A 24,125-nucleotide genomic window follows, 5' to 3' on the forward strand; every position below is an offset into this window, starting at 1 on the left:
TTCCAACATTTAATATGGGGGAAAATGCATCCTGGTGAAATTATAATGGTGAGGTAAGGAAAAAAATTTTTGTCATGCTTGCCTAAATTTTGAGGCGACCAAGGGCTGTTTTCATGCATCCTCTCATTCTTCAAATCATCTTAGAAGTGGTATTTCAAATTACCACTTTCCTGTGTGGCAATGCTGCAATTAAAGCCCCAGGAAAGACAACCCAAGAATTCCCTCATGGGTTTGTTTGGTTTTTTGGGAGGGGGCGGGGTTGAAGGAAGTATGGGCAGCCATGATTTATTTTGGAGCCCTTCACACAACATGGAAAATAGAACACAAATTTGCATGTGACACAAAAGATATGCAGACTGGTGTCCTTTTTTGTGAGTGGGTCCACAGAATATGTGTATTTAGCCCAGAAAATCTCCTGCTGCACCCCCTCCTCAGCCTCCACTCTGGCCAGTGTAAACCAGCAGGGCTTCACAATCCACCACTACATTCCACCCACCCCAGAACTATAGAAATACTTGAGTGCAATAGCAGTGAAATATTTGTCTCCTTTCCCTCAGTATACTTTTGACCATCTTCCAATATAAATCTATACACTTTTCCAACTGCATGTTCAGAATATTTATGCTAATACATTCATATTATTCTACAGTAATAAGTACTGATTACAAAAAAAGACCCATAAAATGGACATCATGGATAGATTTTATTATACACTTAACATCTTTTATCATTTGATATATATCTTTTTACTTGGGATTAGTTTTTATGTCTACAGACTTATGCTAAAATTGATGACTATAAGTGGTATAATTTACATGGCTATTGATCTAAATTGAAATCAAATTGTTTCCGTCCTTTCCATCTGTATCAGCCCACACGCAGCATTGCTTTCTTGCCTTTTAAATCCTGAGATGGTTCATTTTGAAGAATTCTTAAACAAAACAAAGGTCATGTAAGCAAAAAGCATGCAAGCAAAAAGTGGATGTAACTTCAATAGATATGAACACTATATCTAAACTGTTTAAACAACCATGGTGCCACAGTTGATGAATGTTTATTGAACGTTCACCCTGATTTGTGTGTGAAGAGGTTAAACAATTAGTGTCAAGCAAGAGTTATCCCACACTTTCCAATGCATTTTCCCAACACTTTCCTTACCAGAAAAAAGTCTCTTTTTTAGGGGAGGGTTTGTTACCCAAGAGCTCAAAATTTAATTGTACAACCTGAACTGCTTGATCTATGATTGAAGGCCACTTGGAAATGGTAACAGTCTGGGAGCACCCTGTAGTCATGAGCAGAAGACAAAGACCTGAATGAGCTGGGACCAAGGTATCTCAGAAATGTCAGTAATCACATTCTCTCATGCAAACCCGTTGGAGATCCTGTTTCCAAAGCCTTTGTTGTGATGGATCAGTCGTCCCCAACCCGGTGTCCTCTAGTTGTGTTGAACTTCAGCTCCCATCACCCCTGACTGTGGGATATGTTTGGCTAGAGCTGATGGGAGCTGCAGTCCAAAATATCTGGAAGGCATTAAGTTGGACAAGGCTCTCAAACAGAATACCAAAAAAAAACCTGCCTTCTTGCAGGTCAGACAATTTGCCATCCTGTTACTGTTGCCTATTTTGACTGGCAACAAAAACATTATTATGGTGTAAGCCAGGCATAGGCAAACTCGGCCCTCCAGATGTTTTGGGACTACAACTCCCATCATCCCTAGCTAACAGGACCCGTGGTCAGGGATGATGGGAGTTGTAGTCCCAAAACATCTGGAGAGCCAAGTTTGCCTACGCCTGGTGTAAGCTGTTGTGGACCAACACTATGCTAAGTGATAACATGTTGCCCCAACTGCATTAGAGTAGAAACATAGGAAGTTGCCTTATATTGATTCAAATGATTTGTCCATCTAGCTCAATACAGTCTGCACTGACTGGTTGTGGCTCTTCAGGGTTTCAGACCAGCAGCATTCTCAGCTCTGTCTGAAGATAATGGGGATTTAACCTGGGGCATTCTGCATTTAAAATAGATGCTTTGCTATTGAGCTACAGCCATTCATGAGCTAGGCTAAGCTACATTCCTCTCTATTGGGAGGTGGTTGTCTTGACAGAACAGCACAAGCACCATGAGCTGCTAACCCTTGCCAGCTACAAAACCTAAATGGAGGTGTAGGGACAAAATGGAAGTGCTTTAGCAACACAAAGGGCTTATTTCAGAGAAACACCTTTAAAATCAAGTGGACATTTTCTGTCATTTTGTTTGACATGTGGATTGCAGATGTGGGACAATGCACAGCAAATCTATGCCCATCTTCTCAAAGCCATTGTGCCATTTTGTGCTCTGGACATGGCATAAATAATAAATATTCCTTTTATATTCTTGTATTGGAATATTTATGGCACCATCATTTATACAATCCATATCATTGCCTCAGACAAAATTGCAATAATTGGACTTCTGTGCAAGTTTAAGTGTCAGCCTGGCACTTTTGACTTATTGATGGATCGACTATGCAAATGGTGCTCTCTGGAATAAAAGGAGAATTTGTAATGATGAAGCTAAAAGGAATCTTTTTATAACTTCAAGCAGCCTAAGGCAGTGGTAGCACTTGTCATCTGTCACTCTTGGGACAAGCATTACCAGGAACATTTAGCCACTATACATTTGAATATGTCAAGGAGAAGTAGGAGTTGAAAGTAGGCAGACTTCAAATTTATCCGTGTTAGTCACTGTAGCTTTTGAGTAAAACAAGCAGCAGAACAGAAAAATTAATGTATAATAAAGCTATTAAGAGTCAATGCCTTTAACCTTTTAAATAGCTGTGGAACATTAAATGTTACCCTTTTTTACCCAAGGCTTGATTAAACACTATCGCTGATGAAATTGTAGGGGAGAGTCTGCCTCAGTAGGGGTATGCAAGGCTTTTTGTCAGCCAGAACTTCCCAGAACTCAGTTCCAGCACCTCTCAAGTGGGCGCCATTGCCATTAATTGTGAGTTCTGGCACTTCTTTTTCTAAAAGAAATAGCTCTGAATACCAGGTAGAAGACATTATTCATCTAGAAGAATAGAAATGGGGAATAGAAGGATAACCAGTAGGCAGCCATCGGGATGAACTTAGAGATGTACAGAAAAGTATGTTCATGTCTACAGCATTGGGTTGTTAAAGGTAAAGGTAAAGGTACCCCTGCCCGTACGGGTCAGTCTTGCCAGACTCTAGGGTTGTGCGCTCATCTCACTCTATAGGCCGGGAGCCAGAGCTGTCCGCAGACACTTCCGGGTCACGTGGCCAGCGTGACAAGCTGCATCTGGCGAGCCAGCGCAGCACACGGAACGCCGTTTACCTTCCCGCAGGTAAGCGGTCCCTATTTATCTACTTGCACCCGGAGGTGCTTTCGAACTGCTAGGTTGGCAGGCGCTGGGACCGAACGACGGGAGCGCACCCCGCCACGGGGATTCGAACTGCCGACCATGCGATTGGCAAGTCCTAGGCGCTGAGGTTTTACCCACAGTGCCACCCGCGTCCATTGGGTTGTTATGTTACTGCTTAGACAAGCGTAGGGAGAACAGTAGGATCACAAACCCCAAGCACAAGCTGGGTGCCGCAGACACATAGTATTGTACTCATGGAAGTTGTCTCATCATTTTCTCCATTCTCCAAAAACACTTACCCTCTTTTAACAAAGGACAATGCAAGGAATTCTTCTGCTGCACTCATCATATTGATACAGCTTCTTCAGTACCTGATGTTCTATCATCCATTGCCAGCAGTTTCAAGTTATTCCCCTGTGAAAGCTGCTGCCTTATTTATTGTACTAGTATAGAGACTGTGAATTTACTAGCCTGGCAGTGAGCATTACTGGGGGTTGGGTGATGTTCCTAAATAATGGTAGAAGACAATTGTTTTGTTTGCAGTAAAGTCTGCACTATCCAAACTGTACTCAGGGGAAAACAGATCTCAAATTAGACTGAAAAGTCTTCATAATAATAATACACATCATTCTAAAAATCTAGGATTTGTTGTATTTCAATACAGGTACAATACAGGTACAATCTGTAGGTACAATACAGAACATTTGTCTGCCCAATACAGGAGCAATGGAAAGCACAAGAAATTGCAGGAAAGGAAGATATTTTCTATTTAAAGGGCAACAAACAGAGTAGCAAGGTTACAGTGCATTTTATAAATTGCAAGTACAGAAAACTAGTTTCCGACTACACTTATAATGCCCTATTCTCATTTTCAGCAACCTGAACATAATATTATGACCTTTTCATTTTGACATTTAAAAAAGCTTAAGCAAACATTAGATGTCTACTTCATGTTAGTTTTCAAACTGCCAAGGCTCCAGTTTGAACAAGGAAACAAGGACATAACTTCTTGGAGTAAAAGAAGTGTGTGTGTGTGTGTGTGTGTGTGTCCCAAAAAGATTTTGCGAAATAAAAATGCATAATTTCTCTTGTCAAGAAATTATTAGGAGGACACTCAGCTACGTTTTACTCAGGATAGAACCAAACTACTGAAATTAATGAACTGAGTTAGGCCCATTAATTTCAGTGGGTCTATTCTGAGTAAAACTCAGCTGAATGCCACCCTTTGATTCCTGATTTGTTTGCTTTTAATGCTCTCACATAATGTAATCTTTAAATACAGGAGAGGAGATGAATATTTTCTGTGTTATCAAACAGACAAAAGGGAAGATGTGTATTGCTTAACTCTTCTCCCCATCAAACACACTACATTTGTACGTTAAAGAAGACCACCTTTAAAAGGGTGCTTACTTTCATATAAAGTCATATAAAGAAATCTTTGTCATCTTGACTTGAACACAAGCATTAGCAGTGCAGTTCTATATATGTCTTCTCAGAAGTAAGTACTATTGGGTGAAATCCAATGTAGTTTAAGTGGATGTCCACTTGCAAAATGGGGCTTCTTCCTCTCCTCACACTTACAGTTTTCCAAGTTACCCCAAAATGAGCTCTGGGTGACTGGGGGATTTAAAAAACAAACTCAAATGGATCTCAAATGTAGCTGGGAAAAGTTAATAGACCTTCGTAGACCTGAAAGGATAAGCCCTCTTCTCAACACAGGCCCCCTATTCACATAATCCAGTGTAAGGGGAGATCTTTAATTGGAAAATTATCTCCCAATAAAAGGAAAATATTGCGTATAGCTGTCTATAATCTTAAATATTCGAAGGTTTAGTGTTTCGTTTACGTGCCCTTATGTATTAAAATTGCTGGCCATATAATACCTGTCTAGCCAGTTCATATTCATTAATGTGAAAGTGTTATTCAATTTTGTGTAAAAGCGTTATTCACAGAGAAGCAGCTATTTAAATCACAGAAGCTTAAATGGCCAGTGAACTCTTTTCACTACCAAACACTCGAACTTCATTAAAAAATCTTATCAATAAAAAAACCCAATCTAGGATGAACATGTCTTGAAATGAGGAGAAGCTGATGGCAAGGAATTCATCAGAGCAAAAAAATACAAATATGACAACTGTTTCCTGATTTGCAGTTCACATTCCACCAAGGTGTGCGAAACCCAGATTTTCAGATTATTTCAAAAGTGATTATTTACCTGTTGGATGTGTTTGGTGCTCAGAGATAAACTGATCATTTTGGGATATCAGCAGACAGCTTGACACGGCTGTAAAGATTTCCAATGTGCTTGTCTTATCTTATAAATCCTTGTTTAGCAGAACTTCAGGTCAAATGTCCTCATTAAAAAAAAAGCACCCTTCAGTTCCTGTTGAACATTTCCTCAACAGTCCGTATTTTTTAAAGGAGTCGATTGCAGCAATCCTGCCACCACGTGTGATAGATTAGCTGCTCTTTGTAATTATATCTTATTTCTACTGCTCTCACCACTTGCAGCAATATATTATAGTACCACTGCACTGAGACCAAATGTTAAAGTTGTCCTTTTATTGAAACCCACCACTGTGCTACTTCATGTAGTAAATGCTCACATTATCCCTTATCTTTATGAGAACACTCCTTAAAGATAACTTCCTTCTACATAGTAACTATATGGATTTTTGACAGACAGGCCACATGTGCAACTGTATTGCTTCACCTCAAGCTAAAGGTGATCCGGCAACCTTTTTACCTCAAAAACTTAACAGTTTGCCTACCAAATAGCCTTTAATGACAGCGTGGGGAATCTTATTAGAACATTTACATAAGGTTTGGTAGCCGTTTTCTCTCAGGATTAAATGGTTCTTTCACAGCCCATAAAATGGTTATTGGCTCAAATCTAAATTAGTCATAAACTCATGCAAGCTCCAAGATGTGAGTTTCTTCTTCAGCTTACATTCACAGAAAAAGAAGACCACTCAATCTTCTCTATATATTCTTCACCATTTTGTGGTGGCTACCTTCTCCTCACCCCCTCCTACCACCCCATGCTTCAGAATGATGCTAGGGGGACAGTACACTATGGAGGATATAAAATGGTGGCCAGACTGCCCAACATCAGGAAAAAGAAAAACTATGCTACTGCCAATAGGTCTCCGTAAGAGGATATATTAATTACATTTAATTCTCTGCAGACCTATATGTGCAGGTTAGAAAAAAAGAAAAGAAAACCAACTGGTGCTTATTTTAAAAAATGCACAGCTTGCATATAAAGAGCCCCAGTAGCAGAGTTTCAGTCCCATCATTAAGCAGATTTAGTGAAGCATAGGCATAGGCATAGGCTTAGGCTTTTAAACCTTTGTTTAATATGTTCCAGCTAACTGAGCCAACTTTGACTCCTTTGACCCCTCCTGCAGAGAAACAGATCACACAACGAAGCAAGTTTAAAATAGACTTTACTTACAGTGATGCATTGTCCTTAGTAGCAATGTTAAAATGCAGATAAATATTCTTAGTTGAAAAATACAGCCAGGGCAACCTCAGAGGCAGAGAGATGTGTTGAGGCATGTCTGCCTCTGTTGCATGCAGCGTGAGAGAAAGAAAGAGAAAGGAACAAGAAACAAGTCTTGCTTCCTGCCTCTCAGGAGAAGAGGGGACATTGCATCACAGAGCCTACTCTAGCAAATTATAACTCTGTGGTCCTTAACTCCTTCACATACACAGTTAGGTTTGACTGCAAATCTCTCACAACTGCTACCCATAATGCTAAGCCCCATTTCCAAGGAACTATTGAGGGAGAATTTTTCTTCCCCCATGAAGAAATGTGATGCAATTGTTCCCTTCCCCACCATTTCTCTGCAAATAAATGTGGTAGAGAATTTTGAAAGGCCATTTGTACAAAGCTCCAGATATAGTTTTCCAATTAGCAAAACACAGACAATAAACCAGTAGCATAAATTAATTTATAAGGATTACCATATTTATTTGAGTCTAATGTCCCATTGAGGGACGTGGGTGGCACTGTGGGTTAAACCACAGAGCCTAGGACTTGCCAATCAGAAGGTCGGTGGTTCAAATCCCCACCATGGGGTGAACTCCCGTTGCTCGGTCCCTGCTCCTGCCAACCTAGCAGTTCGAAAGCACTTCAAAGTTCAAGTAGATAAATAGGTACCGCTCTGGTGGGAAGGTAAACGGCGTTTCCGTGTGCTGCTCTGGTTCACCAGAAGCAGCTTAGTCATGCTGGCCACATGACCTGGAAGCTGTACGCCGGCTCCCTTGGCCAATAAAGCGAGATGAGTGCCACAATCCCAGAGTCGGTCACGACTGGACCTAATGGTCAGGGGTCCCTTTACCTTTACCTTTAATGTCTCATTGAATCTAATGCACACCTGTTTTAAGAAGTTTGAAACCAAAAAATGTGTTTGCTGGTGAATGTAAAGGTCCCATAGAATCTAATGCACACCTTAATTTGGCCAAAAAAAAGGTGAGCATTAGATTTGAGTAAATATGGTAATCCTTTTGGCCTGTGCAACTCAAAGACAAAAGAAAATAATCTCTATATTGAACCTTCCATTTGTTTCGAAAAGTAATGTAACCAAATTCACTCAAATATCAAGTTCTGTTCTTTAAACTTTGTCAAGTTGATTGCCACCAATTCATTATCATTTTGAGAACTGGCAATATGTGCAAGGCCAGATGTTTAGATTAATAACATGGCATCCATTCACTGGCTGGTCTACTTATTATATTTTCTCTTTTAAAATTTATACTTGGGCAAGAGTGCAGGAAAGAATTGCACAGAAAAAGTGTTGGAAGCAGTGATTTTAAGAAATGTCATATTAAACTTTTTACATTACAGTTTTAAAGTGGTGAAGTGATTGCAAGTACAAAAAAAGAATAGAAAAAGAAAAATCTATGAAATAAGATGTAGGAAGTCGAACTTTACAATAAAAATAGAATATGCCCAGGCTTTGTACTTTTAAGTCACTGTGCTTTAAAAGCATCAATATAATTACCTGTTTTATGGGAATCGTGCTTGCTTTGTGCTAGAAAACTGCTCTTATCTAGCAATCAGCCACAGAAAGAATGAAAAAACTCAACGAACAACTATTGCGCTTTAGGAATTAGCAATGACTCTGGCTGGGTGAAAAGGAATCATAACAACTTTATATCACATGGGGGTACAAAATGTCAATACTAAAAGATTGTTAAAGCCATGAGTGGAAATTAAGCTGCATCTTACCTGACATCTCTTATCAAACACTGGGGAGGGGGGGAAAACCCTGACCCAGAAAATCCCTGTTTCAACTGCAGAACATATTTGATGCAACATATTTCCTTATTTGCTTCTCAAGGTTAGGAAACAATGTTAGTAGCCTCCTTAGCTTTCTAAAAAATTAAGGGTAATCGTTGTCAAAAACATGCTGAGGTCCAGGAACTCATGTCCCACTACTGCCACCCTGCTCTATCACTGAGACCTCCAGAGCCATGATGTGGTATTGCTGCTGCTTGCTGCTACCGCCCGTCACTCATCTCAACCTGGCCCCCCTGCAAATGTGTTTAAGCAGTGGTGCTCATTGTGGGAGATGAACCAGTGCTCAGCTCCTTTTATCAGCACACGTCCAAGAATTAGCACTAGGCACAAGGTGATTCCTGATACTTTCCTCCCTCTGTGTACAACTCATGCCATCCTCACATCTGCTTTGGAAGGTGGGGGTATGGGGACCCAAGAACGGATTGAGGGGGTGTACAGGAGAGGAGAGTAGGAGAATGTTTCATTTCACAAGGAGAAATCCTTGCCCTGACAGAACATTCTGCTTAGTGCTACTACAACTCTTAGTGCTCCATGTCAAGACTTTGCTCCCAGCTGTAGACTACAATAAGGGAAGAGAAGACTCCCTGGAAAAGACCCTGATGTTGGGAAAGATGGAGGGCACAAGGAGAAGGGGACGACAGAGGATGAGATGGTTAGACAGTGTTCTCGAAGCTACTAGCATGAGTTTGACCAAACTGCAGGAGGCAGTGGAAGACAGGAGTGCCTGGCGTGCTCTGGTCCATGGGGTCACGAAGAGTCGGACACGACTAAACAACTAAACAACAACAACAACCCCACACACACACACAGTCCCTTTTACCATGTCATGATTTGTGTCATCGTTCCCAGCTCCTTCAACACCCCCAATTTATTAACTTTGCTCATAACTAGACAGGACCTATAGCCAAAACACACTTTTTCGAGGTATTTACACAACAGAGTGATGACAAGCTCAAAGGCAACCCAACAGATTTTTACTTCTCATCGTTTGGATAGGATCCAACCTCCTTTACATGGCTCCATAAAATGTACACCAAGCACGAAGGAATCCGGCTGAGAACAGATGTGCCGTGTGGATCAAGCTCAGCTGACATCATTCCAAGCCCAAGACTTTAATAAAATGGCCATTATGGAAGACAGAGTTAATTAAAACATCTCCAAAGAATCCAATGCATTTAAAAGGCTTTTGTCAAAATTTTAAAGGTGTTGGATCGTCTTCCACATTTCAGCTCCTTCCCTCTGCTCTTGGCAGTGCTGTGACTTTCAACCACAGAAAGGTCATAGTTAATTGTAACTTCAGGGAACATTGTACCTTAATTGCATTACTTAGCATATCACTTCCCAATATCGAGATGCAGTCAGGAGAAGTTCAGCATCAGGTAAAATCGATAGAAATTTAAGTAAACTTCGGCCACTTAGGTATTTGTATTTGAATGTACCACTCGAAATAAACATGAAGAGTTACCTTCCAGCGTTGCTCTCAAGATGATATTAATGCTGAAAGCAGGGGTAGCCAAGGGGTTGCCCTCCAGATGTTCTACAGCATGGCTGATGGGAGCTGTAGTCCAGCAACACCTGGAAGCAGATTCAAGCACATGAAGTCTTCTGACATTAGCCATAGCCACGTGTGTTTTGGGGGTAAAGTAATCATGTTACCAGGAGACCTCCTCATTCATCGAATTGCCTCCCATGGGTTGTTGAGTGACTGTTTGAAGCATGCAGCCTTCTGTATCCACAGGGGCTTCCCATGTGGTTTAAGGGAGCTTCCATGAATACAGGAGGCTTCCTGCTTCACACAGTCAGCCTCCAACTCATAGAAGACAGGTTGAATAACAAGGGGGGTGGAGCCAGTGTACTCTGTCCTGGCTCCCACTCACAGATTTGGTACTCAGCTGTTAAAATTAAAAGCTTTATTCCAAGATTCACTACTGTTCCCATATATAAGTTTGGTTATACAAGTCCATGACTAGGTATAATCTGAGACCCAACATTTAACACGGCCCTTGTGCCCACCCTACCAGACAGGAGAGCTTATTCATTCACACAATTGGCACCCCAAGACTCAGGGCTGGGTGGGTGGGCAAGCAAGCACTCCTCTGAGTAGGATGAGCGTACAAAGTCTGTTTCTGCTGGCATTGTCACCTCTTGGTCCTTGGTGACAGAGAAAGATGTACAGGCTGGCTCTCTATCATATTGGCCCCTGTGCCTTCCCTGAAGGGAGTGGCTCTTCACTGGCAGGAGGCAGCACCAATTGTAGTGCCAGAGTTGCAACAACCAGCTAAGATGCTATACCCAGCATATCCAATGGCACTCTTGACAACCCACTCAGCCTTTCTACGGCGCTCCTGACATGCTCATCCTCCTTGAAAACAGAATGTCCAAATGGAGTTGTTAAACCTACGTAGATGAGCGCCGCAACCCCAGAGTCGGCCACGACTGGACCTAATGGTCAGGGGTCCCTTTACCTTTACTCCTTATATTTAAAATTGTCTTTAGACACAGGGTGGATCTCTACTGACAGGAAAACAGAAAGAAGACCAGTATTTTGAGGCCATGATGTACTGGACTCTTTTAAAAAGAGATTGAGCACATGACATAATGGGTTCCATGCTGAGAACATTTTTTTTTTTTTAAGAATAAAATGAGTTGGCCTAAAATAATGCCGCTGCAGAAGCAATCATATGCAAGGGCTTTCTGAACAATATAACTTTGCATGGTTCCCAGTTTTCTGCAATTCCAAAATGGAAACAAAAAAGAAACCCCACTGTGAAGTTTGAGTAAATATTAGCCATTTGATCGACCCACAGGGGCAATTCTGATGTAAGTTCTAAGATGTAACTGTCCCTGTCTACCCAAGACTATATAAATCATGGAGAAGTGGTGAAGAGCATTAACTGTGGAGCAGTATGGAGACTATATATTATTTCAGTTGTGTCATCTAAAACACCAGCACACGCACACCACTTGTAGTCAAATATATGTACTCCAAATTTCATTTTAAGCCAGGATCTGCCCACAAACAGCACTGTGGTATGGGTGGGTAGTGTTGGGCTTGGCCCAAGGAAATCTAGCTCATCAACTAGGTTGTTATTGGCAAGATAATATATCCTAGTGTAACTCTTTTTGCAGGAGACTACCCATGTAGGCCACTCTGAAATTCTTGATGGAGAACTAGAAAGTATGATAGGCAGAAATAAAGATGAGAACTCTTTGTCAGTCCTCAGAACGCTGCTGTTTTGTTAGAAGATGTGCAAATTTCACACTGGGAAACCCTTACGGCAGCTCAGTGTTCACATAAATTAATCTGGAAAACAGATTATTTAATGTCTCCCCCATTATTCTTGCTATTTTTAAAGCAGCATGCTTTGCCTAGATCAGGCATAGGCAAATTCGGCCCTCCAGATGTTTTGGAACTACAACTCCCATCATCCCTAGCTAACAGGGGTGATGGGAATTGTAGTCTCAAAACATCTGGAGGGCCAGGTTTGCCTATGTCTGGCCTAGATGCTCTGCCTCTCATGTAAGGGGGAGGGGGCTCAGTGGATTTCTGCAAAATATGAGGAGATAGGTATTACACATGGCTTAAACAGAAAAATGTGGTGTGTTCTTTAAAGAAAGAATGACACCATACCTCAACCCCTGAGAATGGACTGAAGACAAGTGCTAAGCATGGATTCTGATCTACAAGTTGATGGGAAACCCAGCCAGATGGGTGGGGTATAAATAATATTTTTATTATTATTTATTTAAGAAGAAAAGAAGAGTCTTGCTGGATCAAGCCAAAGGCCCATCTAGTCTACCATTCTGTTCTCACAGCCTCCATGAGCAGCCTCCGTGTTCTGCTTTTACATATTCTACTAATACATAATTTCTAAATGCAATACAATCAAGGGCACCAAAAAGATGTTTAAACTATGTATTAATCCTCTTTCCCTTTCCCTTTGGGGAAACATCAGTCTGTTATCTATGTTGTTTGTTCTGCACCAGTTCATTTCTCTATTGTTACATTCCTGTTCCTCCTCTGAAAGTTTGCTGTGCGTTGTTAACACAATTTCTCTTTCTTTCTTTTTTTAAAAAAATACCCAATAGGGAGCTTTCCAGATGGGTTCCAGTGTCCTCTCCTCCTATTTCAAAGTCACACAACTGGACACCCTTTGCATTATTCTGATAGATCTTGATTTGTCAGTTTGATCAAGCTGTTGCTTGCAGGTGCATGCTATTAGTGCATCTTAATTGTCATTTCATGATCAAACTTCAATCGTGCTCTTTTCTTTGATATTTCAGAAGACACATACTATGAAGAGACGGTACACTACCTTACATAACCACTGCAATATTCAAGAAATATATTCCACCTAAACAGTAATTGCTGTATGCCATTAGATTCACTATAGAATACAGTGGGTACAGATATGAAAAGCAGATGGAAGTAAAGACTTGAAAGCTATTCCCCACAGTGAGAAAGTAGACCTTATTCACCACCACCACGTTAAACAGTGCAGAATCTGGTAATGTCCAAAACTGCATCACAAACATTCTGAAAATTAGAATATAGCAATGGTCCAAGAGGCAAGATTATGTTGGGGGGAAAGTTTCAGGTGAATATAAAGCTGTTGCATTGATAAATAAAATGTGGCTGCAACTTTTCATCAACAGAGGCCCTTTCACTGAGATCCAGAGCCGAGGGCCTTCTGGTGGTTCCCTCACTGTGAGAAGTGAGGTTACAGGGAACCAGGCAGAGGGCCTTCTCGGTAGTGGAACCCGCCCTGTGGAACACCCTCCCATCTGATGTCAAGGAAATAAACAACTATCCGACTTTTAGAAGACATCTGAAGGCAGCCCTGTTTAGGGAAGTTTTAATGTTTGAAGTTTTATTCTGTTTTTAATATTTTGTTGAAAGCCGCCAGAGTGGATGGGGAAACCCAGCCAGATGGGCAGAGCATTCACTACATATCTTTAAGTAACAGGCAAAAACATTCCTCTTCTTCTGGGCCTTTGGCTTATTAAACAATCTATGGCCTTTTAAACTGTGGAGAAGTATTCTTTGTATTTTTATACTGTAAATTTCCCTGTGATCTTCAGATGATTGTAACAACAAAATAATAATAATAATAATAATAATAATAATAATAATACAGTTGTACCTCGGGTTACAAACACTTCGGGTTACAAACGCTTCGAGTTACAGACTCCGCTAACCTGGAAGTAGTACCTCAGGTTAAGAACTTTACCTCAGGATGAGAACAGAAATCGCGCAGTGGCAATGGGAGGCCCCATGAGCTAAAGTGGTACCTCAGGTTAAAAACAGTTTCAGGTTAAAAACAGACCTCCAGAACGAATTAAGTTTGTAACCAGAGGTACCACTGTAATAACTTAAAATAATCAATGTTACATTGTGGAGTCTAATAGGTTTACAGAGCAGGAAATAAGTAGCCCACACTGAATTCCAGCCTACTCCTTCCTTATCACAAGTGTTTTAACCAGTGAACTTGCTTGCTGTCATGACATTTAGGGATATCTTTTTTAAAAATTAGTAAACTGCTCATTCAAACCCTTTAGAAAATAATAACACTAGTGCTGAATGATAATCTTTAAAAAGTGTGAATAAGATGCAATGATACTATAATACATTATGACTCAGACACTGTTATGAGTCATGGCTACAGTTGCAAAAGGACAATTACTGCATGGTGTCCCCATAAAAATAAAAAGAAAGCTTTGCACGGCATAGAAACAAATAAAAATCAGCTGTATTTAGTCCAATTATCTTGAGTGTGCTCTTCCTGTGTAGGTGACATTTGTTCTTAAATTCAGTGCAGCTTTGATTTCATGCGTTTTTGTGTGTGTCATTCTCTCTGCTGGTTAAATAAGGACCTTGGTTAGAGTTAATGTCAGAACACCAAGCTAAAACCATCAAGGACACAGTGTCTCTAGCATTCATTCTAATGATAAAACAGAGGCTAACATGTGAATCCCATTGGAGCCCAATTCAAGATATTCCAGTGAGTCTCTTATTTCTCCCAAACACATTTATAAAGAAATCTGGGACGGCTTGGGTATTAGCATGCACATCTCAGTTCTCAGAAATCCCTAGGATTGGTTGACCACCTATGTCACATTGGCAGGTAGAGAAGGAGGTTAGGGTTAACACTGATGAATACTCAGACCATGTTTTATTAAACCCCTGATGTTTAAAAGCCACTGTGAAGCTCAGCAGAAGGACATTGAAAAAGGAAAGGAAAGCATAACCACATTTGTATCCTGGGCTAACTTTTGTAAGGATTTCCAGGAAGATTATCCTACTGTATTCTCACAACAGATCCGAGAGATTGATAGTGATGAGATAGTGTGAAAGAGGGACTGGTCCAAGGTCACCAAATGAGCCTCATGGCAGAGTAGGAATTTGGTCCACTTCCAAAATTTTATCTACTACAACACTGTGATTTATTTCCCACCTAAATGTGAATGAAACCACTTACTTCTGTGGACCTCCTACCATTGCAGAGTCAGATTTACATTTCTTATAACCAGTAATGCAATCCTATACAGCTCCCCCTGCCCCAGTTTTTAGCAGCACTTAATCCCAGGTAACCATGTATAGGATTACAGTCAAAGTTAACCAAACGAGGCTCAGACTGGGAAACTTTTGAATACTGGATGTACCTGTTGTTGTTGTTGTTGTTGGAATCCGTCTGTTTCAGGAGACATGGGGGGGGGGTGTGCCTTTGGAAGCGAAGTCAAAGCACTGGAGATTTACTGTGCCTGCTGTAGCGACCAATACAGGAGAGACATGTTTTGTTGCAGCTGAGGCAGATGAAAGCATCCAGTTATGCTGCTGCAGATGCACCATGGCATTTCTTCTCACTGCACTCCTCCCAGTGATCATTCTTCCTATGTTCACTGTTGTGGATGAACAACCTGTTTCCAGGCAAAAAAGGTAGGGTAGCATAATGGCTAATTCCAGCAGGGGAAGGTGAGATTTCACTGACCTTATCAAAGAATATAGGTCTTCCTTTGTGATACTTGACCAAATTCCTACTCAAGTTCTTTAATTCTTTCTGTCTCCCATAAAATATGCCTGAGCATGCAAAATTTCTTTTTAAAGGAATGTGATGGTATAGCAGGGTTATCATTAAAATACTGTACTTTGCTCCCAGGTGGAGTCCATCTCTTGACTTCACAAAAATTAGATAGGGAAAGTCTTGTTCCCTTTTGGAGGTTCAGAAGGAAGGATGGACATTTCTCATTGCAGGTCTTCAAATAAGAAGTAGAGTAATAAAGTGAGCAGAACATGCTGGAGGCAGATATAAAGGGAAACTACTCATTTCATGCCCTGTTTATAAGTTTCCAGAGACATCTGATTGGCTACCTTTGGAAATAAAATGGTGGACCAGTTGGATCTCTCTCTAATTCAGCAGGGCAATTCTTGTGGGCATAAACATTTTAATGAAGTCTCAGTGTCAGCTCCAGCCCACTTTCAGGGGGCCCTGAGCAAGGCCCGATCAGGCATTCCCCTCTTTCAGTGTCAGCTGCCTGTCACTGGGAGCCTTCCTCACACCCACCACTTTGAGCTTTTGCCAGATAAAAAGGACTCTGTGAGCAGTTAGGTGGTAGCAGCTGCTGCTTTTCCAACTGCTGCTGTCATTCACCTTCTCACCTCTTCTGGACCAGAGGAAAGGGGAGAATGAGCAAGCAGGTGGCAGTGGTGAGGATGGTAAGGAGTGGGAATACAGGTGCAGGCCCCTCTGCTGGGACATAGGCAGGTGCTGACCCCCAACACCAGTCCTTTTAATGTAACAGGGGAAAGCAAAGGCATTTGAAAACTTCTGGACAGAAAAATACTGCATCTGCAATACCACCTGCTACTTATGCAGTCAAATAAATATACGGAGTAGCTAAGGAAAAATGACTGTGGAGATCAAGAAAGCAGTAGTTGAGAAGAAACAAAGACTAGCTCAGATTATAGTGAGCTGATGGAGATCACATGATAGGGTGAGGGGGAAAGTCCATACACTTCCACATGATAAATTGAACCTGAGCAGAGGGTTCACTCTGAGCAAGATCAAGGTTCAATAGGAATATTTTCCCCAGTCCTACTAGCACTATAGATCTTCAGAGAACACAGCATCAATATTGATAAGTTCCCACCACAGCGCTTCAAAACTTTTCTCCTTTCTATTTTATTTCAGAAAACAAAAAGAGAGGCAAACCTAACTATAATATCAACATGCCAAGAACTGCTCCACCTACTAAGAAAAAGGTGCCATTTCCATGGGGAGGGATGTTATTGCTCAATTGCACTAAGTAAGGTTTACAAGGTGGATTTTGAAAGGCACAAGTGAGAATGTATTACATTTCTATCCTGCCTTTCCTCCAAAGACCACAAAGCTGTGTGCATGGTTTTCCTCAATGTTATTCTTGCAACAATCCTATGAGCTGGGTTAGATATAAAGATAACTAGCCCAAGGTCTCCAGGTAAGCTGGAAACTAATGTAGGGATTTGAGCCTATGCCTTCCCGATCCTAGTCCAACAGTCTTAACCACTTCTTCTTGCTGGCTCTTGCATTAGATATACCTTAGGACGCTTTCATAGAATCTTAAAGAATAGGATCGTGTTGACTCTGCCCACTAGCCAATAATGAAAACACTGGAATCACCACTTAAAGTGTTCTTCCCTGGTACATCGAACCTCAAAGCCTTATGCTACTTGTATCTCAAGCGTAATACAGTGGTACCTCTGGTTAAGAACTTAATTTGTTCCGGAGGTCTATTCTTAATCTGAAACCATTCTTAACCTGAGGTACCACTTTAGCTAATGGGGCCTCCCGCTGCCACCACGCAATTTCTGTTCTCATCCTGAGGTAAAGTTCTTAACCCGAGGTACTACTTCCGGGTTGGCGGAGTCTGTAACCTGAAGCGTTTGTAACCCGAGGTACCACTGTACCTGAATTATTTCCAGGGTGACCTAAAATCTGGAAATTCAGATGCATTGAACTATACATCAGGTTGGCACTATTTTGAGTGGAGTTCAATCACATAATGGTTGTGCAAGTGCAACTGATTTGGTTTTCTTGTGCAGCTAGTTTAAAAAACTGAAAAAACTGGACTATTTGTCATAAGGAAAGTGACCAGAAAATGTACTAGAAATGGTGGGATAACTACCATTTAATGCAGGGGTCAGCAAACTTTTTCAGCAGGGGGTCCACTGTCCCTCAGACTTTGTGGGGGCCAGACTATATTGGGAGGGGTGAATGAATTCCTAGGCCCCCAAATAACCCAGAGATGCATTTTAAATAAAATGACATTATACTCATGTAAAAACAGGATGATTTCTGGATGATCTGTGGGCCAGATTTAGAAGGTGATTGGGCCGGATCCAGCCCCCGGGCCTTAGTTTGCCTACCCATGGTTTAATGTAACATAATCTACCTCCCCATTAAAAAAAAACAGAACAAATGATCAGTAAGTAGACAGGATCCCCTAACCCCCTTGTCCACAATCCATTGAAGCAGCAGTCAAGAGTTCAACTTAAGATGGAAACCAGATAATGCAACCCTAAACCCAAGAGTTTATGTATTTTAATGAAGACATCACTCATTATCTGTTAAGCCTTCCCCTTATATATAAATCCAGGAGATTGCTTTCTGAAACAGTTGTTTGCACAAGCAAGCAGGTAAAACTCGGCAGAAATGGTGTTTCTTTTGAGAGACAATAATAGCTTTGTAAAACACAGAGTGACCCTCTAGGCACTGGCTGAAAAAAAATTACTGAAAAATTCACTGTAAGTTGTTTTGGTGATTCGGAGGTTTAATCTGAAATCAAGCTGGATTTGAGCTTGTTTGTGTATCTGGGGTATGGTTGGTGTTCAGCAGGTATTATCTGTCACTATTTATACTGATGATAAAGTTTTAAATAGGTTTATGATTAACGTGTTGCTTTATTTTGTTAGTCACCCTGTGCTCCTTTTTGGGAGGGAGAGAAGGAAAGATATAAACAATGACAAATAAGTAAATATAAATAATCTTTTGCTTGAAGTCAACCTTGCCCACACACTTTTTCTTCACTCCATTGCTGTGAGCCGATGTTCATGCTTGTGCATATTGTAAGACCATCTTTTCAACCCTGGCTTGAAAAGACAACGCCTAAATCAGCAGTGCTTCATTGATACCAGTTGAGAGCTTTAGGATACTAACCAGCAGAGTCCAGATCTGCTGAATGGAAAAGGTTAGAATGAGGTGGAGATGTCACCCCACTGGGAAGAATGCCACATCCAACAGAGATCCCGTGCATGATCTTATAATTTATATACATTTTGTTACTTGTAAATGTTTACTCGAAACCTGCTAATGAGTTCAGTTCTTTGAACTGTTTCTGTAGAGAAGCCAAAAATGGTTTACAATCTTCCTTAAAGGACTTTTTTGTCATTATTTTGTAGTCTGTCAGTTAGTTTTGCCATGTCAGCATATTCTGTAAGTTTTTCTTGCCATTCTTCTTTAGTTGGTATTTTATTGCTTTTCCATCTTTGCGCCAGTAACATCCTTGCAGCAGTTGTAGCGTACATAAAGAGTCTATGCTTTTCCTTTGGCAAATCTTGCCCTAAATTTCCTAACAAAAAGGCTTCTGGGGTTTTAACAAATGGATGCAATTACACACACCACACACACCCCCAACATTGTCTTCCCTCTCCTTAGCTGCAGAATGACTCCACATGCTGACAAAGCCACTTGTACAGTGAGGGCTACAAAGGACCTCTGTAGAGGATAGAGAAATCAGTGGTCATCAGCATTCCAGACTTCTGGAACTGCTGTTGCTGCCACCTTCACTTCCTTTTTGTCCCCTCCAGTCACCAAAATGACTGCTCAGTTTTGTAGCCTAAAAACGGTGGGCGTGGCATTGAAATTGGGAGATTTTCTTTTTCTTAGTCCTGTTACAGGCACCACAATCAGTTGCTCATGGGGGGGGGGGAAATGTCACTCTTTCCAGTGGACCACTCTTAAGCTGAAATACCACTTTGGATCCCAGCTACCATTTGTAATTAAAAGGAATATTTCCCCTTCTTTGCAAAGATGTAGCCTCAGTGATGAGACATCTTGAAATATCTTCATTTGAATGTAAGAGGAGGAGGCTTCATCATTCAACTATAAGAGACTTTTGTCTCCATTTGATCAGGAGCATCAATAATCCAGAGCCTCTAATCAAAGTCAGTGTGAGAAGAAACTGTTTCTTTTCATTTAACAGCATGCCTATTCCTGCAGATTTGTCACATTCATGCCTTTTCATTATAGCTGCATAAAGACCTAGCGTTGAGCCATAATAATGGGCACTGCATATGACAGAGGAATAAAGGAAAAGGAAAATCTACGTGATTTCGCTGAAACCTGAAGTGTCTGTTCAGTTAGAATGTCAAGAAATGTGGCCCAAACGATCTGAGAGCCATTTCATCTCGCACTCTCTTGTCTTCCATCCTGCTACAAGCCATGGTTTCCATAGAAGCACCAGCTCTTATTTGACATGGTTATACAGAGTCAATTAAAGCAGAAGCACTGGAATATTTATACCTTGGATTCAAGCCATATAGGTTAGCCAAAGGTGCAGGAGCTCCACTTCGAGAGCTGATTCCCCTGCAGCTCTTGTGATGCTAATCTGAAAACGAAAATAATCTGGTTGGCTGGCTCTGCTTTTCCCTGGATGCCATCACTTTTGCGGTCGAGCTAGGTGTGCCGTTTGCTCTGCATGGATACACAGGAACATAGAAAGCTGCCTTATACTAAGTCAGATCATTGCCCATGTAGCTCAGTTTGATTGGCAGCTACTCCCCAGGGCTTCAGCCAAGAGTCTCTCTCAACCTTACCTGGAGATGGCAGGCATTGAACCTGGGAACTTCTGCAAGCAAAGCAGATTATCTCCCACTGAGCTATGGCCCCATTCTCAGTCCTTACTAAATTTGGGGTTATGAAGGTGGGGTAAGAGTGCTTGAGTAGTCCATGCCCACAGCCATTTGTTGTTGTTGTTTAGTCGTTTAGTCGTGTCCGACCCTTCGTGACCCCATGGACCAGAGCACGCCAGGCACTTCTGTCTTCCACTGCCTCCCGCAGTTTGATCAAACTCATGCTGGTAGCTTCAAGAACACCATCCAACCATCTCATCCTCTGTCGTCCCCTTCTTGTTGTGCCCTCCATCTTTCCCAACATCAGGGTCTTTTCCAGGGAGTCTTCTCTTCTCATGAGGTGGCCGAAGTATTGGAGCCTCAGCTTCACGATCTGTCCTTCCAGTGAGCACTCAGGGCTGATTTCCTTAAGAATGGATACGTTTGATCTTCTTGCAGTCCATGGGACTCTCAAGAGTCTCCTCCAGCACCATAATTCAAAAGCATCAATTCTTCGGCGATCAGCCTTCTTTATGGTCCAGCTCTCACTTCCATACATCACTACTGGGAAAACCATAGCTTTTACTATACGGACCTTTGTTGGCAAGGTGATGTCTCTACTTTTTATGATGCTGTCTAGGTTTCTCATTGCTTTTCTCCCAAGGAGCAGGCGTCTTTTAATTTCGTGACTGCTGTCACCATCTGCAGTGATCACGGAGCCCAAGAAAGTAAAATCTCTTACTGCCTCCATTTCTTCCCCTTCTATTTGCCAGGAGGTGATGGGCCCAGTGGCCATGATCTTCGTTTTTTTGATGTTGAGCTTCAGACCATATTTTGTGCTCTCCTCTTTCACCCTCAATAAAAGGTTCTTTAATTCCTCCTCACTTTCTGCCATCAAGGTTGTGTCATCTGCATATCTGAGGTTGTTGATATTTCTTCTGGCAATCTTAATTCCGGCTTCAGATTCATCCAGCCCAGCCTTTCGCATGATGAATTCTGCATATAAGTTAAATAAGCAGGGAGACAATATACAGCCTTGCCGTACTCCTTTCCCAATTTTGAACCAATCAGTTGTTCCATATCCAGTTCTAACTGTAGCTTCTTGTCTCACATAGAGATTTCTCAGGAGACAGATGAGGTGATCAGGTGCTCCCATTTCTTTAAGAACTTGCCATAGTTTGCTGTGGTCGACACAGCCATAGCACGTTCAAATTGACTGAGAGGCAACAGAAAGACAATTGTTGCCTGGATAAAACATGAGCCTGGATAAAAAGATTTTCCTAGAAAAAGAAGGCCACTTTGCAAGTGTTTTCTCCTTTAATACTCTCAAACTTTTTTTGTGGAGGCCACCATTACTCACCCTCCCACACCCAATGCCCAGGAAGGTCTGGGGCATTCTGGAGGATGGAAAACAGTGTTTGGGCTGCCAATATAGAAAAAAATAGGGAGGAAAGACTGTGAAAGTGGTAAGCCTTTATCCTTGGAACCTGTAGAGAAATTTCTCACTCTCCACCAAAGAAATTCAGTCCCCTAACTTCTCTGCCCACAAATACGGTGGAAAAATTTTAGAGGCCACTTATGCACTGCTCTAGAGGGGATACAATACCTTGTTACAGGTCTAATTTTATGTATCATCTTTTAAGTATTTCACACGAGGCGCAAAAATGCCTTGGGCAACCTTGGTATAAATCTCCCCAAAGAACCAGCCAGTATTTCGTTTAAAGCCCCTTGTTCTTCATCCAGTGCTTATTTATAACTTGGGGGTGGCTGTTATGATAATGCCCAGAGCCTGTGCACAGACAATTTCCACAGAGAACTGTTATCCACTGAACCAATCTGTGTGTTGTCTCGCAACTGCTTCATCTATTTAAAAGCGTCAAACTACATTTTATCAGCCTTATTAGATGTGCCCCTGGCATCACTTACATTTGGACACTGAGGCATTTGAATTCTTGAGCGCAGTTGTTTCAGAGGGTGCCTTTTAACATTTTCAGTTTTATGGATGAATGGTCACTGTATATTAAGGTTTCGAGCCTGTTATTCATCCATGATTAGATTGGCACAAACTCCCCACAAGTAAAATGGAATCACTTGAAAATGAGAATTCCCTTCAGGGCAGACAAGGATGCAGTGAAACGGCAGGATATCCAGGCATTGCATTATTTCCCTGCAGGGTTTTTGATGTTGTTGTTCATACCGCAAGGTGCCCACACTGCTTTCTAAAACAACATGCTCAGCTGTGGCCAGTGCAATTAACTTAGCAATAGCTTCCATTAGGATTTCTGCTCTTTCATTTACAACCAGAAATGAATTGTGTGTTTTCATCGAAGCTTTGTTGTTTTTACTATTATTATTCCTTACCAATGAAGCAGCAGAATATAAAGGTGCTACATGAAAATATTTCTTAACTACTTAAGAAGATTTAATTTGAGTTTCGCTGTGGCTTGATTGTATGACTGATTGGAATGTTTTGATTTCAATTAATAGGAGTTCTCACACAAATCATCATTGTGCCTTAAGGCTGTTTGTATCTGTGTGTGTCTCTATTTGCAGGGGGAAAAGTAATTATGCTATGGAATCCCAAGCAATTCAGTATGAATGTGCATGTAACCACCCCTACTGCTTTAGAACTGCAAGTTACTTATCAGACCTGTCTGGCATCTCATTGTGAATTCCCACATCCATGTTGTTTTTACAGTTCATCTTCCTAGTGAATATTTCATGTGTTAAACCAGCAAAACAATTTATTCAATATATATCACACAGTGTCTGGAATGATTGCTCAGTCCTGACCCTACATTAAGCGAGAGGCATCTCTTTTCAAGCCCCACGGTATCAAGTCTGGACACAAGCACTTAGCTATTCGACACAGGCAGGCAAAACAATTAACAAGGACTGATAGCATTAATTAGCGTGATTAATGTTTAGGAGCTTTCTTCTGAAAAGGAGAGTCGTGAGGAAAATCTGGCTACGTAAAGAAAAAGTCCACCAACCCGAGAAGAGGCAGAGAAAATACCATCAGAGAGATCAGATCACAATACATTTACAGGCCTCAGGGTTGATGGGATAACTAGACTGTTTTGATACCAAGCAAGAGATCCTCCCCTGAGGCTATACCCTTGACCCCTGCTGATTCACGCTACTCTGGGAACACATTTCAGTACAGTCATACCTTGATCGTCAAACACCCCGAAACTCATACGTTTTGGCTCCCGAATGCCGCAAACCCAGATTGTTCCGGTTTGTGAATGTTCTTTGGGAACCTGAACATCTGACAGGGCTTCTGTGGCTTCTGATTGGCTGCAGGAGCTTCCAGCAGCCAATCAGAAGCCACAGTTTGGTTCTTGAATGTTTTGAAAGTTGAACAGACTTCCAGAACAGATTCCATTCAACTTCCAAGATACGACTGTATAGTGCCCCCAACTCATTCTCCACTATCCTAGATAGCAACCTATTGCATGCCTAGGATTCCTGTTGATATGCCTACCTCAGATAATGCCACAATAAAGCCCTACTACAGCAAAGTTCAAACATGTTTTTTATTACATTTATATAATAAAATGTATCTACGCCATTATATAACCTCT

General features: G+C 41.4%; 1 long non-coding RNA gene across 1 annotated transcript; it reads right to left on the reverse strand.

Annotated features, from left to right (window-relative positions):
- Positions 1–848: 848 nt before the first annotated feature.
- On the reverse strand, positions 849–23,793 carry LOC308481855. The gene is made up of 3 exons (XR_013988903.1): positions 23,711–23,793; positions 10,138–10,247; positions 849–931 (listed from the first exon to the last, which is right to left on the reverse strand). It is a non-coding gene; the product is annotated as an uncharacterized lncRNA (long non-coding RNA).
- Positions 23,794–24,125: the final 332 nt, after the last annotated feature.

Source organism: Podarcis pityusensis, assembly GCF_964106645.2.
Source record: "Podarcis pityusensis genome assembly, chromosome: 7".
Taxonomy (NCBI): domain Eukaryota; kingdom Metazoa; phylum Chordata; class Lepidosauria; order Squamata; family Lacertidae; genus Podarcis; species Podarcis pityusensis.